Source organism: Hippopotamus amphibius, chromosome 16, assembly GCF_030028045.1.
Source record: "Hippopotamus amphibius kiboko isolate mHipAmp2 chromosome 16, mHipAmp2.hap2, whole genome shotgun sequence".
NCBI classification, from domain to species: Eukaryota; Metazoa; Chordata; class Mammalia; order Artiodactyla; family Hippopotamidae; genus Hippopotamus; species Hippopotamus amphibius.
The window spans coordinates 47950133-47965061 of NC_080201.1; the positions used below are offsets into that span (position 1 = coordinate 47950133).

At 39.5% G+C, this 14929-nt stretch overlaps 1 protein-coding gene and 1 long non-coding RNA gene across 6 annotated transcripts in view; both read left to right on the top strand.

Moving 5' to 3' along the window:
- The first annotated feature begins 1766 nt into the window (after positions 1-1766).
- LOC130838889 (uncharacterized) lies at positions 1767-4964 on the top strand. The gene is made up of 3 exons (XR_009049737.1): positions 1767-2047; positions 3388-3488; positions 4784-4964. It is a non-coding gene; the product is annotated as an uncharacterized LOC130838889 (long non-coding RNA).
- Positions 4965-7340: 2376 nt separating this feature from the next.
- LOC130838819 (zinc finger protein 82 homolog) overlaps positions 7341-14929 on the top strand; it is a 30748-nt gene continuing 23159 nt past the window's right edge. For 3 of the 5 annotated variants that reach the window (XM_057712471.1, XM_057712474.1, XM_057712476.1), the window contains exon 1: positions 7480-7578. The gene's annotated coding sequence lies outside the window, so the exon portion shown is untranslated. Of the gene's footprint in view, positions 7428-7479; positions 7579-14929 lie in introns of those variants that run through there. The other 2 variants (XM_057712472.1, XM_057712473.1) reach the window with 2 other exon arrangements.

The following is a 14929-nucleotide window of genomic DNA, read 5'->3' on the forward strand; positions in this document are numbered from 1 at the left end:
CCAATGGGTTATTGACAGATGGCTGCCCTCAGCCCTCTTCCCTCGTATAGATTAAGACATTTTTTAAAAAAGATCTTTCTTATCTTCTTTCAATGCCCAGTTCAGATTATATGAATTTGTATGGACTGTGCCAATTAGAAGCCAAAATCATTATCCTAGAAAGATGACAAGTGAAAATGGAATGTATTTAGCAATAGCACATTGCTGAAATTCTCCTACATGACATCCCTATAGAGTTTCTTTTGAGTGGCTTTAATGGTTTTCTATTCCATTAAGGTAAAATGCATAGGCCCATCTTTAAGCTGACTACCATTTTAGCAAATGAAGCACCCCACATAGAATAAAATACAGAGAATAGAAAGAAAATGTGCAACAAATGCTCTAAGAGAACAAAAACAAACAAACAAAATAATGAATTTTAGGACTTGCCTCAGGACTTCCCTCAGGACTTCCCTGGTGGTACAGTGACTAAGAATCTGCCTACCGGGGCAACTAAAGCCTGTTTAAAAAAAAAAATGCACCTGCCAATGCAGGGGCCACAAGTTTGATCATTGGTTGGGGAAGATCCTACATGCCGCGGAGCAACGAAGCCTCTGCGCCACAACTACTGAGCCTGCATTCTACAGCCCATGAGCCACAATTACTGAAGCCCTCGCAGCTAGAACCCATGCTCTGCCACAAGAGAAACCACCGCACTGAGAAGCCCATGCGTGGCAATGAAGAGTAGCCCCCACTCACCACAACTAGAGAAAGCCCGCATGCAGCAATGAAAACCTAACACGGACAGTAAATAAATAAATAAATTTATTAAAAAAAAAAAAAAAAGACCTGCCTTAGGGTTTCCTTAAGCTGAGAGGTTTTTTTCCAATATATTTTTCAACCAAAAATATATCGATGATTAAATTATAACGAGACAGAGACTGCAACCCCTTCATATCTCATTATATTTCTGAATTTCGGTCTTGGCTGGGTACTTGCACCTCTTGGGTCTCTGTTAAGATGACAGAATTACAGAGTTGTTCATGGGGTATGTCCTTCTAGCTAACTGCAAGATATCTTTTCCTAATGAGAACTGTCTAGAGCTAAGATTGACAGCAATAACCCAGTCAATGATATTCAACTATTATTCTTCTGGTTAAGAGAGACCCAGATCCTCATAGTAACCTGGACATCAAACAGTGATTCTCAACCCAAGCAGCCCCTTCTTACCCCAACCCCCACCCCTCAGAGGAGACATCTAGCAATATCTTGACACATTTCTGGTTGTCACAACTGGGGGTAGCAGAGGTGATGCTATTAGAATCTCATTAGTACAGGCCAGGGATGCTGATAATCACCCTATAACACAAAGAAAAGTCCCCCCCCAAACAAAGAATTATCTGACGCAGAATGTCAACAGTGCCAAAGTTGAGAAAATCCAGCCCAGAGATGTACCTGACAGCTTCATAAGGTGCATAGGAGGGACCCTGGAATTTTGGTCATAGGTTTGTCCACAAGATAAAAGATGTGGTTTGCTTTTCTAAGTAATAAAATCTAAAGAAGGCAGAGTGGTAGCAATTATTTGTAATTGAACACAAAGAACGGCCAGTTGTCATCCCTCTCCAGCAAATCTTCAAGGCTTCTCAAATAGCTATAGTTGAACAATATGCTATGTTAGCTCAGAAACCAATTGCTGAAATCTCCCACCAGGACCACCAACCTGAAATCCCCGGTCCCAAAGGAGCTGTCTGTTTCTGTGTCTATCTCTATCTCTGTCTCTGTCTCTCTCTGTGGTATCTCACCACCCTGGTCTAACAACTTATGCTGCACTTATATGCCAGAGTAGTTTGAGATTATGTTCTTGTTTATGAATCATTTGGCCTGAAATGGTATTTAGGCTGAGGAAACAGTTGTATCAGAGGGAAAATAATGATCCAAATTGCAGCAGAGACATCAAGTCAAATCACTTTTATTTTTCTTCATATTGGCATACTTCCATTAGAGGAGAAATGCAGACAAGAAAGCAGCTGGTTTCCTGAACACAGAAATGGGAAAAATCTCTAATAAGGTAAGTTGGACTCATCTTCTAGGCTCATAAGAGAACATAAATGTATTTTTCTACTTACAAGAAGCCAAAAATTCTACCTGTAGCCCAAGTTTTTCTAAAATGCCAGGAATCTCACCTTCCTGATGCCTTAATTATGCTTTGGTAACCTCCTCTTTGGCCCCTTTTCCAGCACATAGGCTAGAAAAAGAATGCACTGCAGGCATTATCTATTTGGAAAATGAACCTCTGCAATTGTTTTCTGTATTTGAGAAATGAATTGCAGGCCAGGATATGATTCAAAACCTAAAAAAAAACCCAAGCAGGAGATGGAGTCACATTTTCTTTTCCAGGGACTATGAACAATGTCAAATATCTAACTTATAACTTTTCCTTATGTAAGAAAGAATGAGACTACTTCCCTATTAGGGGAAAATGTATCAATATGCAGGTATGAAATAAAGAGCCATGTTCAGCACAAAATTTTTTTTTATCCATTAAGTTGCATATTTATTAAGGGTATGCAATAAATTAAATGTTCATTATGTTATTTTAAGTGTGTTATTCATAATATAAAAGAAAATTTCAAGTGACACTTAAACACTGATTACTTGAATAGATTTTATAGTATACCAAATAGATTCATTTTCCTTTATTGTGGATATCTAGAACATAATAAAGGTCATACTACTCTAGGTGCTTTGCACAATCTAATTTAATCTGGAAATAATACATACTTATATATCAGTCATCTCCAGACAAATCTATATATGGCATCTTTTGTCTAGATTAATAGTTTATATAGGGACCCCTAACAATGCTGTGATGAACAAGCATTCACACATACTTTTGTTCATTTGTCCCATTTTTCATTAGGATAAATTCTTAAAAGTTGAATCACTGGCCTTTGATACATGTTACTAAACAGCGTCCATGAGTACCGCTGTTTTCCACTTACATGCCTACCTTGGTATTCTATATCTTTTAAATTTTTCTCTTCCTAATTAAAAAAAATTCATTTTAACTGATATTTCCTTTGAGATATTTCTTCTCACTAACTTGATTAAATTTGTGTTTATTCGCAGCATTTTTTCTTTTATTAACTTTCCATATCCTTTTTCCATTGCTATGTTCAACTGCTTTTTTTATTGCTTTCTTTCATTGCATTAAATAATATGTGAATATTTGCAGTAAAGATACAAATACATTTGCAATTTTATTTTATTATTATTTTTGGGGGGGCTGCACAGCGTGGCTTGTGGGATCTTAGTTCCCCAACCAGGTATCCAACCTGCGCCCTCAGCAGTGAAAGAGCAGAGTCTTAACCACTGGACGTCCACGAAATTCCCTGCAATTTCTCATAGGCTTTGAAGTCACTAAGAGAATGCCTTGTCCTTCCTGCCAGTCCTGAGGAGCACTTCACACTCAGAAACCCACCTGCTTATGGCAACAATGATGATAGAGAGTAAGTGTGATATTGTGATTTATAATAAGAAATATATATTTGGTCTTCCCGTTTCTGGCACAGAGCTCCTAAAACCCTTGGAATAGCCTGTGCTGAGAGTGAGCAAGATGTCTCTTGTTATATTAATGAGGTAATTTATGGACCACACCTGAGGCTGGAGGCTGGCTGCCAGTAGAACCAACCAAGTGATTGGGAGGGTTCAGTCCCATACCCCTGACCTCCAGGGAGGGGAAGAGGGCTGGAAGTTGGATCAATCACCAATGGCCAATAATTTAATCAACCATGCCTATGTAATGAAACTTCCGTAAAAACCCAAAAGGATGGGGTTCAGAGAGCTTCTGATTTGGTGAAAATGTAGAGATTCAGGGATAGTGGTGCAAGAACACATGGAGATTCAGAGAGGGCATGGAAGCTATGGGCCCTTTCCCTATGCCTTGCCCTATGCATCTCCTCCATCTGTCTGTACCTGAGTTACATCATTTTATAATAAACCAGCAATCCAGTAAGTAAAATGTTCCTGTGAGTTTTGTTAGCTTCTCTAAGCAAATCAATCAAACCTAAGGAGAGGGTTGTTGACACTTCCAATCTATACCCAGTTGGTCAGAGGCACAGGTGATAACCTGGACTTGCAACTGGCATCTGAAGTAGGGGGTGTAGAGGTGTAGGATTGAGTCCTTCACCTCTGGGATCTGACAGTATCTCCAGGTACATAGAATAAGAATTGAGTCCAATTGCAAGATACCCAGCTGGTGTCCAAGAATTGCTTGGTGGTGTGGGGAACACACACACACATACACACATACACACTGAAATTGGATGCAGAACTCTTTAGTAAGCAAACATAAGGTTTGGTCCAGGCAGTGTACACCTAAGGAGGGACTAGTGCAATAGCACCCTTGCTCCCTGGACAGGGACCCAGTAACCACATAGACTTAAGCCGTCACCCCAGTAGAAATGCATTTGAGGATGCACACAAGCTACCAGCACGTCTTCTGTAATTAGAACTCTTTCACCCAGCTATTGCCCAGCTTTGGAAAAGCTATTCTCTGGGCCCCTTGTTTCCACGAATGCACGTGGCACTGTGAGTGTCAAGGCTCTGTAAAGAAGCAGAAGAGCTGGTCACTAGCAGGGAAGGCAAACATTAAGCACTGGGAAAAATCAGATGGAGACTGACTTCAAAGAAAACTCAGTATTGCCTGATAAATTGTGTTATAATTATTATACTACCAATGGCTAGCCTTCATGCCATGAAGATGTATCCATTTTAACAATGTCACTGTCTTACCTAACTGCAGGTGATAGGTGACATGAGACAAGACAACAGAAATGAACTTGAACTTAAAGGAAAACACCATGCTGTACAAAATCTTCATCAAAACCAAATATTGTAAATGTACTTGAAGCAGAGTTCATAGCCATGTAAAGCAAACTTAGCTGGCATTCTTCTTTTTCTTTTGTTTATGGATTTTAATTTATTTAATGGGTTATAATTAATTACAGAATTTATTGATGGCACAGGAAAAGAATTATTTCAAGTAGTTTTTAAACACTCTGTATAATTAAGAGTGATATACTCTAAAACAGGAGCCGGCAAACTTTCTCTGTAAAAGGCCAGATAGTAAATGCAGTCTATCATCATTATTTGCAGATTCCATATTTGCGCACTAACCTACTTGCTAAAATTCATTTGCAACCCCAGAGTCAATACTCCCAGTACCTTTTTGGTCATTCGTTGGCATGTGAAAATTGATGGATGACAAATGAGTCTCCTGACACACATATTCTCAGCTGTAAGTCAAATAAGGAACACTCTGCCTTCTTATTTCTGTTCTTATACTGTATCCTTTTCACAGTGTGGTTAATATTATTCTTCCTCTCATTTTCATGCTTTTTTTTGGTGATTTTGCTGTTTAAAATGGCCCCCAAATTTACGCTGAAGCACTGTCTAGTGTTCCTAAGGATAAGAAGGCTTACAGAGATGTGCCTTACAGAGACAATATGTGTGTTAGATAAACTTCATTCAGGAATGTTATACTGCTGTTGGCCTTGAGTTCAACATCAATAAATCAACAATATATAAAAAGTATCTTTAAAAAGAAACATATAAAACAATATTATGTATTGATTGGTTGAGGAAAATATGAACAGATGCTTATAGGAAACTTTGTATTTCTGCTAGGAGCAACAGTTCACTAATTCAGTGTTTGCAACAACTTTATAGAATATAAATACATGAATAATGAGAATCCACAGGCCATTCAGTCTACACTAACTACTGGATTCTGCCCTTGTAATTCAAATGTAGCCACAGATGATACATAAAGGAGCATGGCTATGTTCCAATAAATCTTTATGTAAGGATACTGAAATTGAAATATGTAATTTTCACACCTCACAAAATATTATTCTTCTTGATCATTATGATTGTTGATTTTTTTAAACCATTAAAAAAATATAGACACCATAGACACTCACTAGCTATACAATAGGTGGCAGGCCAGATTTGGCACGCAGGCTACAGTTTGCCAACCCCTGCTTTAAAAGAACTACAATCTAAAATTATATTTACTAGCTTGACTATTAGTAATAATATTGGTATTGCAATTTTAAACTATTTTATGGCAATTCTAGGCTAATGGGAATAAATAAATAAAAATGTTAATATTACTAGGAACTAGGATTTCTGTTAGAGAAAAGAAGCAGAAATATAAAATAAAAGGTAAGAATAAAACCCTGTAATGTTAAATTTGAATTAGTAATGTCAGTATGAACTTATGCTTTGAGTCAAACAAGTTTCTTGCCCTCTAAAACTCAAGACATCTGACTTCCTAATCCTGGACTGTCTGCTCCAGCCATACTGCTTCTCTTTTGTGTAAAGATGTTTTTTCATTGACAAGGGCTTCTTAAATCTTCCTAACAAAATCCCCTTAACGTTATGACAGAGGGAAAGCCCACTCATGGGAATTTGGGGCACAAGCAAATCAACTACTCCATGCAGGAATTTCTTTTGGAATCTTATTTTTAAAGTAATGCTTGTTTGCATTTTTCTCCGTAAAAAAAACTTGTGATTAAATGTAAAATAATTTCCCAGAAAAATCCGTTTTTTGCATTAAATCCTTCAGTAAAGTTGATACTCCTTTAAGATGCAACATTCCTTTCTCTATTTCAGAGTTGAGGCGAGTGAGGCTCTTGGTCACGTCCAATCATCCAGAGTGCCACCTCCTCACAGTCCTGCAGGAACATACCAGAAGCACACACACTCGCCAAACAATCAGCCAGGTCGTTTCTCAGACACACAGTGAGTGACTCACATTTACGGTCTGCAGAGAAGGCCCAAGGAAAACAAATCTATCAAAACCGAGCCACATAAATGCTCAATTACAGACACGTTCACAGAAACGCAACTACCTCACAGGCCCCCACAACATTCTCAGTCCAACACAGCCCGACACAATTCCAGTCATAAAATCTTCATAAACCGCATTCCAATCCCCGCAGTCGCACCATCTCAAACACTACCAGCCACATTCAATGAAAAAAATCACACCCAGAACCACTCCAAAGACAGATACACAAGCGCTGTCCTCGGTCACAGACCTCCCCCGTTGGCCCCACGGAGAGTCCTATTTACGCACGCACATTCCCCTTTAGTGCGCCTGTCGTTCGTCCCCGCCCCGCTCTGGCCCTGCCGCGACTTCTTCAGGACAAAGAGCCCAGACTGGATCTCCGGTTCGTTCGACACATCCCACTCAAAGAGGCTCACTCGCTGATGCTCCGCCCTCGGGGGCTCGGACGCGCTTGCGCACTCAAGTGCGTGCAGCCCGAGCTCCCAACAAGCCCCGCGCGCGGCCCGTTAGGCCCCGGGGGCTGTGGGCTCACCTGGGCTGTCGCGCCCTCTCGTCCACCGGGCATCACCGTGAGACGGGTTCGGCGCTCCAGGTGAGCAGTCCTGGCTCGGAGCGTTTGTTCCGGCCATCGGTAGGAAAGATGAGGAGATGAGGAGAGGGAAGGGAAGCGTTGCAGCACCTCAGAGTGTCGGGAGACCCGCACCTCAGCCGGGAGTGTGCGTGAGGACCGCGGAGGTGTAAAGGTGTGGTGTGTCTGTGGGTGTGACTGGACCGGGGGATGGCAGTGGGACTCTGTGCGGTTGTGAGGCCGGAACTAGTGGGCCGTAGCGTTTCTGTGACTGAATTGGGTGCAGAACCTCTGTGTGACCGTAGGTTGCCGTGGACCTACGTGTGACTCTGACCCTGGCGTTACAGCTGAATCTTCTGCCAGCCGCAGAGACATGGCCCCTAGTCAGAGATCTGAGAGCCAGAGAAAAGACTCCCAGCGAAAAGACTCAGACCCGTCTTGGGATAAGAATGTTAGAACTGAACGTGCCCCTCCAGGCTGGCTCCTGGAAGAATTTCCTCCGCACAGCATCCTTGGGCGGGCGCTCGCGCGCCGACACACACGCACGCTTTCCCACACAGCTCTGAACCTTCCAACTGCAGGTTTCGGAACCACGGAATTCCCTCTCTCAAGTCCGATTCCAGTCCCGCACAGCGGCGACCCTGGCTTTTCTGTAATACTGGAAAGAGAAAGTACTCTTCCTCCTTTTACTTACTCTGGGCACGTGTGGTTGGTGGTTGGTGGGGACAGATGTGGTCGTGGCTTGCCCTAATTTAGCCAGGGTGGGCTGGGCTCCAAGAAAGGCCTATATTGTCTTAAGATTCCTTGCTTCCTCAATCTTTTCAAACTAAGAAAAGGGCTCAGATGAGGAGGAGGAATGAATTGCTATTGCCCACTTAAAAGTCAAGGTCGAGATGAGTGGGTATTTCCTCCTGTTCTGTGAAATGCATTTTCATTTTTTAGGACCTGGGAATATTTGCTTCCTCCTCTTTAGTATGAACAGTCCATTAACTTGATATCTAGTTCCCCTCCCTAGTGCCTATATGCATATATCCATGTGACAGATACTTCCCCTTACTTCTGAGAGCTTTCTTTTTTTAACTGTGTAAAGCTCTTGTATTAGTGCCTGATACTTAATAAGTATGTAAGAAACATTAGCTATTTGTTGTGAAGTGGTGATTTGGAGCAATTCCCCATCGGTCTGCAGTAGATCAGGAAAAATGGAAATACTACGCTAATTGTATTGAATATTTCCTAGTTTAAAAAAATGAGGTGCCCCAGGGAACTCTACTCAGTGCTATGTGATGACCTAAATGGGAAGGAAATCCAAAAAAGAGTCAATATATGTATATGTATAGCTAATTTACTTTGCTGTACTGTAGAAACTAATACAACATTGTAAAGCAACTATACTCCAATAAAAATTTTAAAAAAAAACGAGGTGCTCAAATGGTTTGGAACAGGAATTCTTAACTAGTGGTAATTTAAATCCATTTGGCACTTTCAGGTTACCAGAAACCCCTTGAAATTGTATGTAAAATTATAATATTTGTTAATATGCCATTTTTTGGAAAGGAAGTCCATAATTTAATGAGATTATCAAACATGACCCAAAAAGATTCAGATCCACTGGCCTGGAATCAAAGACTGTAATATCTGAGAATGTTCTTTGAAATAAGAACTATGTTAGTGTCTACAGGAATTCCCTGGCAGTCCAGTGGTTAAGACTCTGCACTTTCACTGTGATGGGCCTGGGGTTCAGTCCCTGGTTGGGGAACTAAGATCCTGCAAGCTGTGTGGTGCGGCCAAAAATAAATAAATACAATACAATAAAATAAAATTTGTCCAATAATAGGAAATTATTAAATAATCACATTCCGTCCGTGTGATATGATTTTATGCCATTGATATTGACTCATGAGAAGGAAAAGAAGTAAAATGATCAATTTTAAGCAATAGTTACAGTTTTGAACAAGATGACTCAAGAATTTTTTAGTTATGTATGAATTCCTTTTAATAAACTAGGGATTTGTATGACATTTTGCAAGGATTGTATCTAATATGAAACTTTAATTAGTTATACAGTGGAGAAAGGAGGAGATAAAGCATTTGTTGTATACCAAATACTGTTCTGTCTGCTTTGGTGTACTCTTTCTGAATTTGGGATTGCTGTTTACCTTCGTTGGGTTCAGTTACAGGAGAATTGTGAAGGTAGCTCATCGTTTTGATGAACAGTAAAAGAAGTGTTATTTATTTCTGCCATGCTGATTTTGTGTGTGTGTGTGTGGAACCCTCTCATGTCATAGGCCTATGACTCACTTTTCTCTTAACAACTGGAAGGTACTTACTCTCCCAACTCTATTTTATTTGTATGGAAATAGTAGTTTAATTTTTGTTTCTGATGATAGAATTAATACAGGTTTGTTGTAAAAAGAAAAGAATACAGGAACCTAAGGAAGTTTTAAGAAGAAAATTTTAAATGCCCTTAGTCCCATCTTCCAGAGTTAATGAATGATTACAATTTTGATGTTTGTTTTTCCAAATATTTTTTCTGTGCACTATGTACATATGTTTGGTTTGCAAAATAGAATCATAAAAATTGGTTATTTAAGGAGGTAGACTCTCCAACACTTTGAAAAAGGAATCCAGTGCAGTCATAAGATTTATTATATTGTTATGCCTATACAGAGTAAAGGGGAGTGCAATGGTTCCCCTCTAATTTGAAAAATCTATTAAGAATTTACACTTTTTCACTTTGTCCCAGCTTCCCCTTCCCCCCCTTCCCGTGTCCTCAAGTCCATTCTCTACATCGGCATCTTTATTCTTCCCCTGCCACTGGGTTCATTGGTGCCATATTTTTAGATTCTGTATATATGCATTGGCATGGGGTATTTGTTTTTCTCTTTCTGACTTGCTTCACTCTATGTGATGGTCTCTAGGTCCATCGACCTCACTACAGATAACTCAATTTCGTTCCTTTTTATGGCAGAGTAGTATTCCACTGTATGTATGTGCCACGTCTTCTTTATCCATTCATCTGTTGATGGATATTTTCTTTTATTTATTTATTTATTATTTTTTTTGAGGTACACCACGTTCAATCATCTATATTAATACACATATCCCTGTATTCCCTCCCTCCCTCATGTTGATGGATATTTAGGTTGCTTCCATGTCCAAATGTAAAATAGATGGCTAGTGGGAAGCTGCTGCATAACACAGGGAGATCAACTTGATGATTGGTGATAACCTAGAGGAGTAGGATAGGGAGGGTGGGAGGGAGGCTCAAGAGGGAGAGGATATGGGGATATATGTATAAATACATCTGATTCACTTTGTTGTACAGTGGAAACTGGCACAACAGTGTAAAGCAATTATACTCCAATAAAGATCTGAAAAAAAGAAAAAAATAATAATTTACACTTTTTAGGGACTTCCCTGGTGGTCCAGTAGTTAAGAATCTGCCTCTAATACAAGGGACGTGGGTTCGATCCCTGGTCAGGAAACTAAGATCCCACATGCTACAGGGCAACTAAGCCCACGAACGCTGCAACTACTGAGCCTGCACACCACAACTAGAGAGAAGCCCATGAGTGGCAACAAAGAGCCCACATGCCACAATGAAGATCCCACATGGAGCAACTAAGACCCGATGCAGTTAAATAAATTAATTAATTTAATTAATTTTAAAAAAGAGTTCACACTTTTTAGGATTATGGAGACATTGATTTTTGCTGATATTATTATTTAAGAAAAATTACATTCTCAAGCCTAGTTCTAAAATTTATTGATGTTGTGAGAAAGAACAGTTGTGAAAATCTCAAAAAATTTACTATTAAGGAAAAAGAGAAAGGGCATTTTAGTATTAAAATTATTAGAGATGATTTATCAGAAATTTTAAATTTTTAATTAAAAATGATTAAAGATAGTTTTCTTTAATAAATAGAATGAAGGGGACTTCCCTGGTGGCACAGTAGTTAAGAATCTGCCTGCCAATGGAGGGGACACGGGTTCAAGGCCTGGTCCAGGAAGATCCCATGTGCAGCAGAGCAAATAAGCCTGTGCACCACAACGACTGAGTCCGTGCTCTAGAGCCCACGAGCCACAACTGCTGATTCTGACAGCCATAGCTACTGAAGCCTGTGCCTAGAGCCTGTGCTCCACAACAAGAGAAGCCTTCGCACCGCAAGGAGAGTAGCCTCCTCTCACTGTAACTACAGAAAACCTGTGTGCAGCAATGAAGACCCAATGCAGCCAAATAAATTAAAAAAAAAAAACAAAAAAGATCACAATGTAGAAATAAGCAATCTTTGTAGTTTTTTTTCTGTCTATTGATGTGTTAGTACCTCTTTATGCTGATACATGTGTATACTTTACAAATATAATCATAATATCCATTTTATTTTTCTAAAGACCACATATCTTGAATATTTTGTATGTCTGTATTTTCTAAAACTTAAACTTATATAATATTGTACATCAACTATGCCTCAATCAAAAAAAATTTTTAATAATAAAGGTTAGCATTTAGTGATTACTGTGCACATACATGAATATATAGATACATATAGGTATTTTTACCTACCATAACAGGATCACACTACTCACAACTGTTGTTAGCTGCATTCTTTACTCAGCAGCATGTAGTAAACATATTTTTGTCTTTCCAGTTAAAGATCTACATCATAATTTTTAAATTAATTAATTTTATTTATTTATTTTTGGCTGTGTTGGGTCTTTGTTGCTGCTTGCAAGCTTTCTCTAGTTGCGGCAAGCAGGGGCTACTCTTCCTTGCAGTACACAGGCTTCTCATTGCAGTGGCTTCTCTTGTTACAAGGCATGGGCTCTAGGCAGGCAGGCTTCTGTAGTTGTGGTGCACGGGCTTAGATGCTCTGAAGCATTTGGGATCTACCTGGATCAGGGATCAAACCTGTGTTCCCTGCATTGGCAGGCTAATTCTCAACCACTGCACCACCAGGGAAGTCTCCATCATAATTTTTAAATGGTAAGTTATTTCACTCTATGGATGCTTTATAATTTATTTAATCTGTTCCTACTGAAGGACACTTCGGATCTGGAAAGCTTTCTCCCCCTGTGAATAATGTCTGTCAGCACACTTTTACATTTTTGTCCATATATACAATTATTTAATGTTTTCTTTAATCCCAAAAGTTAGAAATTCTGTGTGAAAGGGTTTGCATGGTTTAAATGCTGCTTGTACATACTTTAAAATTTGTACAGTCTACAGATTAGAATGTTCATTTCCTTACAAACTTGCTAATATGGGCATCAATGCTCTTAAAATGAAGTTTAATATCTTTTGGTAATTTGATGTGTTATTTCTATTTTTTAGTGCGTCATACATACTCATGTTTCTCTCACTGGGACAAGAGATTCCAGGTTTAAGGGGCAAGAGCTAGAGTTGAATGAGAGCTGATTTTGTGGTTAGAAAAATAAGGATTCCCCAAATGCAGCTTTGCTGCTTATTAACTGAATTTCTGCAAGTGATTTCACAGCTTTTAGTGCGAATTTTCTGATCCATTGCATAGATAAGATAATTACGGTACTACATAGCAATCCTGAGGATACAATTAACATACATAAAATACCTATCACATAAAAGTCCTTTTTTGGTTTTTTCTCTTCTTTTTTTAAATGTATGTATAATTGACATAGAACACTGTTTTAGTTTCAAGTGTACAACATAGTGATTTGATATTTGTATATATTGCAAAATGATTGGCACAATGAGTTTACTGAACATCTGTGGACATACATAGTTACAACTTTTTTTTTCTTATGATAACTGCTCTCTTAGCAACTTTCAAATATGCAATATTATATTATATATATGTGTGTGTGTATATATATGCACATACATATGTGTATATATATATAAACTATATCACCATACTATGCATTACAACCCATGACTTACTAATTTTAAAACTGAAAGTTTATACCTTTGCCTGCCTTCAACCATATCACCCTCTCCACACCTCCCATCCCCCCACCTTTGGAAGCTACTAGTCTGTTCTCTGTATCTGTGAGTTTGATTAGAGTTTGTTTGTGTTTTTTAGATTTTACATATAAGCAAGATTATACAGCATTTGTCTTTCTCTGTCTGACTTATTTTATTTAGCATGATGCCCTCAAGGTCCATCTATGTTGTTGAAATGGCAATATTTTAATCTTTTGATGGCCAAATAGTATTCCTGTGGGGGGAGAGGTGTTTCACATTTTCTTTATCCATTAATCCATCGATGGATATTTAGGTTGTTTCCATAATTTGGCTATTGTAAATAATGTTTCAGTGAACATGGGGTTGAAATTAGTGTTTTCATTTTCCTAAGATAAATACCTAGGAGTACAATTGCTGGATCATATGGTAGGTCTATTTTTAATTTTTTGAGAAACCTCCATACTGTTTTCCATAATGGCTGCACCAATTTACATTCCTGCTGACAGTGCACAAAGGTTCCCTTTTCACATTCTTACCAATATTTGTTATTTCTTGTCTTTTTGATAAAGCCATTCTAACAGGTGTATGATGATATCTCATTGTGGTTTTGGTTTGCCTTTAGTGATGTTGAGCATCTTTTCATGTACCTGTTGGCCATTTATATGACTTATTTGGAAAAATGTCTATTTATATCTGACCATTTTTAATTTTTTAATTTATTTTTTAAAATCAACAGTAAGTATTTATTGTATGATAAATATACAATATCATATCAGGGAGTGATCTGTGCTTAGTGATAAAAATATAGCAGGCAAAGAGAGGGATGTGGGTTGGGCTATTTAGATAAGCTTGTGAAGAAAGACTTCTCTGAGGCTGACGTTTAAGGAGAGACTTGAAGGAAGGGTGGAAGGGAGCTTTTACCTGGCAGGGTCCTGGGACACAGTAAGTACTGAGGCCCTGGGGCGGGAGCCTGACTGCTTGGCTGGAGGAAGAGCAGGAGGCCAATGTGTCTGGGGCAGTGTGAGGGAGGGAGAGCAGGTGGGAGATGAGGGCAGAGAGAGAGCCAGAGCCAGACTGCCCGAGGGGTCCTCGACATCCATTAAGGTCAGTTTGGGGCATCCACCTGGTGAGGCCCCATCTACAGTTATTCAATTGATCACTCATCTAGGTGCTGGGGGGTGGAATATAGATGTGATTAATGTCTATAATCAGGTGACATTAAGTCACCTGACTGTCCTAGATGGAGAGAGAGACTGTCCTAGATGGTCTGGGTGGGCCTGGCCCAATCAGTTGAAAAGCCTTAAGAGCAGGGCTGGGGATCCTTGGGGAAGTGGAAGTTCTGCCCGTGAACAGCAGCCTCGGCTGGTACCCAAGATTTCCAGCCCCTCCCGACAGGCTTCCCCACAAGTCCCACACCTGCCCAGCCAGCCCCATAGCTGCCACCAGCAACACCTTACAATAAATCTCTTTTTTATCTCCTACTGGTTCTGCTTCTCCAGTTGAACTCTGACTGTGCCACCTGGGATGCACAATCAGCATCTCAGGTCTGAGCTGTGTAGGACCCCAACCCACCCCTCCTGTCACC